Raw genomic sequence first — 4123 nt, 5'->3', positions numbered from 1 at the left:
ATTTCATATGCGTTAAAGGCGGTGTGACTCGTTCACGTTTTTTTTAGCATATTTTAGCATCTTATCTCTGCTCACGATACCTAACAGTTGGTAAAAATGCTTAGTAGTATAATGTCATTAATCATATCGACGAGACTTTTTTTTATACCAAGAAAGAAACATTTGGGGTTCCTGATGCAAATTCGTCAGCCAAAAAAAAAAAAAAAAAAAAAAATCAGAAAACGCAACAACCCTAGGGAAAACTAGGCCAGTGAGGAAAGGAAATAAGAAAATAAATAAACTACATGAGAAGTAATGAATACAGAATATAAAATATCTTGAGATCGGTAACAGCATTAAAATAGATGTCACATATAAACGATGGCGACAGATTCTAGTGAGCTTTTTCATCATAAAAACATTTTCTGCAAGTATGAACTTCTTGAGTTCCACCCATTCAATTACCTGAATAAAAAGATCATCCACAAGCTGGTCACATCTGAATAAAATTTCTTGAACACAGTATAGTAAAAATGCTGTAAAGGTGTTGTGTTATGACCAGGCCTTCATATTTCAAAGAGATAAAGAGAAAAAAAAAACCTGCATGATAGAAGTTATGCAATATTACCTCTTAGCCATTATGAACGATCTTGCGTACGGTGATTACCTGCAGTTTGTCAAGAATGACTTGACAATCCCGCCGTGAGATATGATGGTCGGATCGTGTGAAGCAACGGTGATTGCGGTTAACACTTGTTGCAGATTGGTAATAGGGAAATGGTAAGATGGGCCTTTACGAGAGAGAGAGAGAGAGAGAGAGAGAGAGAGAGAGAGAGAGAGAGAGAGAGAGAGAGAGAGATTGCAGTCTGTTGTCATTTGATAACACAAGATCAGAACGAGTGGCAAAGATGGGATGGGAAGTCGTTGTCGAATGAATATAATTAACTATTGCTTCTTACACGGAGGTTTCACAAAATTTTATAACTATAATTTGAAGGAAATTTATGAAAAACTCTAATAATCTTGTATTCTTTCACATCATAGTTGTTCGTTAGAGCGTAACAAAGCCAAATCAGAAAAAGGGGGGTTTCAAAATGCACAGGTAAATTGCTAAGCGACCAATGATCTGTTGAATGACACATACAGCAAGTAGACACGAAGGAGCACGAAACTTGAGCAACTCACTGGCTAAAAGTCAAGTCTCATGTTCAGGAGACAGAAATGTATAGTATTAATGTACAAGACGTTTGACCACAAACTGGTGGGCTACTTTTTTTTCCCCTGTGAAACAGACTTTCATTTTTAAGCAATGACTAAATGTATGTAAACGGGAGTAAAGTTCTGTTAAGTTTCTTGAAATTTACTTGCATTCTCGTTATCACAAATGTTGTTGTGGGATTAGACATGAAGTAGCTCGTCAGTAGACTCTCTCTCTCTCTCTCTCTCTCTCTCTCTCTCTCTCTCTCTCTCTCTCTCTCTCTCTCTCTCTCTCTCTCTCTCTCTCAATGTTTTTCGTCTTTGTGATCGAGAAAACTTAATTTCTTCCAGCTTTATAGCCAAGTTGTCTCCTAGTCTATGCAGCTTATCTTCACTTTCCCCCTTTAGCACTGAAGCATTTTCTAACATCCTATTTTATGTGCTCCATTTGTAACTCATTTTTTTATCCAAAAAAGTTGCATATTCATCAAATGCTTTTTTCATAATTTCTGTCTAAACATTGAATTTCTCTCGATTCTACCATATACTTCATATTTGAGTATTTCACAACAAGCAATTGATCTGCACACACTGTTTCTTCTTCTGTAGGCCCTCATGATCAATGCAGACTCTTTATGTTGCCTGTGCCCATATTTTGAAACCTTTCCGTCATTCAAACGTACTTTACTCACTCTAGTCAGCCACTTGATCACACTATCACCACCATACCGCTGCATGTCATTAGTAATCCAGTCAACTTTTAGTGTTTTTCTTTCTTTAACTCCTTAATCTCATTTCTTGCATTATCAACATTAAACTGGTCCTTTTAAATCTAGCATAGCGAAACTTTGTCCTCTATATTCAACAAACCTTCCAAATACTCATTTGATCCTGAGCTGCATTCACATCCGACATCATCTCTCCGCTTTCATTTTTCTTCTAAATTCCAGTTGTTCATCAACCTTTCACTCTGCAATTACTTACCTGTAGTAAAACAACATTTTATTTTAGCTAAGTTCTTGTTCATCTTCTCTCTTTTATTTTTGATTCTTACTATATTCTTGACCAACTTATCTCTTCTCCCTGTAGACCTGAACACGATATTTTCTTCTGTCATGTAATACAATTATTTTTTTTCCTTTGGTTATTCCTGTCATTTCCTCATCTCACTATTTACTGTGTTTGTATCGTCTTATATTCACAAACGCTCCCTGTTTGCCTTTGCCCCCACCCAATTACACTACTAGACAGTGATATAAGAAACTATAATATGTTTAAGAAGTAACTGAGGAAAATAAAAAGGACCAAACTCGTCACTGTCAATTGCTAATTTCTTTACTAACAGCTCTTAAAATAGAAGTATAAATATTATCTATTTATATCATTTCTATTCCATGTGGAATAGTTCTGCGATTGAAAAGAAACTCATAGAGCCTGCATCTCTGTGTGGAAAATCACAACCGAGGCCTTTGTTATTATTGGTTTCCTTTGTCTTTCACAAGGGGAAATGGTAAATACTAAGTAATTAGCGTAATCATGTCGCTTATTTCCTGCAGATACGGTACCAAGAAAAGGGTAATTAACTATCAAATAGGCGAATCTTGCCAGGTGACCTCGCAACACCCACCCGATAATCTCTTCCGACATTTACTTGAAGGAATTATTCATCCTGTTCCTGTTTCAATCTTTTATTATTCAAGTGAAATTTAATTATTTGAAGAGCAGATCCGTCATATTTTTCTCTTTTAGACTCCTTTCCTTCTTCACTCTCCTTATAAATTCTCTTTGGTCTTTGACTAAATTATTATCATTATTATTAAATGCTAAGCTACAACCCTAGTTGGAAAAGCAGGATGCTATAAGCCCAAGGGGACCAACAGGGAAAATAGCCCAGTGAGAAAAGGAAACAAGGATAAATGAAATATTTTAAGAACAGTAAAAACATTGCAATAAATATTTACTGTATAAACTATAAAAACTTTAACAAAACAGAAGGAAGATAAACTAGATAGAACAGTGTGCCCGAGTGCACCCTCAAGCAAGAGAACTCAAACCCAGGACAGTGGAAGACCATGGTACAGAGGCTATAGCACTACCCAAGACTAGAGAACAAGGGTTTGATTTTGGAGTTTCCTTCTCCTAGATGAGCTGCTTACCATAGCTAAAGAGCCTCTTCCATTACCAATAGGAAAGTGGCCACTGAACAATTACAGTGCAGTAGTTAACCCCTTGGGAGAAGAAGAATTGTTTGGTAATCTGGGTGTTGTCAGGTGTATGAGATCGGAGGAGAATCTGTAAAAAAAAGACTAGACTATTTGATGTCTGTGTAGGCAAAGTAAAAGAACCGTAACCAGAGAGAGAGAGAGAGAGAGAGAGAGAGAGAGAGAGAGAGAGAGAGAGAGAGAGAGAGAGAGAGAGAGAGAGAGATCCAATGTGGTACTGTCTGGCCAGTCAAAGGACCTCATAACTCTTTAGCAGTAGTATCTCAACGGACTATCGGGTTATCACTTATCACTAATAAATCATTGCATACAAAAATACGTGATGGAGATTAGATAGTTTTTATTTTCTTACTGCTATGGTCGTTAACTCTCACTTCATTGTGCTTCTATTTGAATTGAATCCAGCATGAGGGTTATATTTCCTTGTCTCTTCCACTAGAGAGAGAGTATACCGGTAACAATGAAATTGATGATACTGCCGTTTATAGCTACTTGTAGGATACGCATAAAACTATATTTTTTCCGAACGTTGTATATATATACTGTATATACATATATATATATATATATATATATATATATATATATATATATATATATATATATATATATATATATATATATATATATATATATATTTGTATGTATATATTTCGATATATATGTATGTATGTCTGTGTATATATACATATATATGTATATGTATAATATATAATATATATATA

Source organism: Palaemon carinicauda, chromosome 8, assembly GCF_036898095.1.
Source record: "Palaemon carinicauda isolate YSFRI2023 chromosome 8, ASM3689809v2, whole genome shotgun sequence".
NCBI classification, from domain to species: Eukaryota; Metazoa; Arthropoda; class Malacostraca; order Decapoda; family Palaemonidae; genus Palaemon; species Palaemon carinicauda.
The sequence above is the reverse complement of the archived record's forward strand: the minus strand, read 5'-3'. Positions refer to the sequence as shown.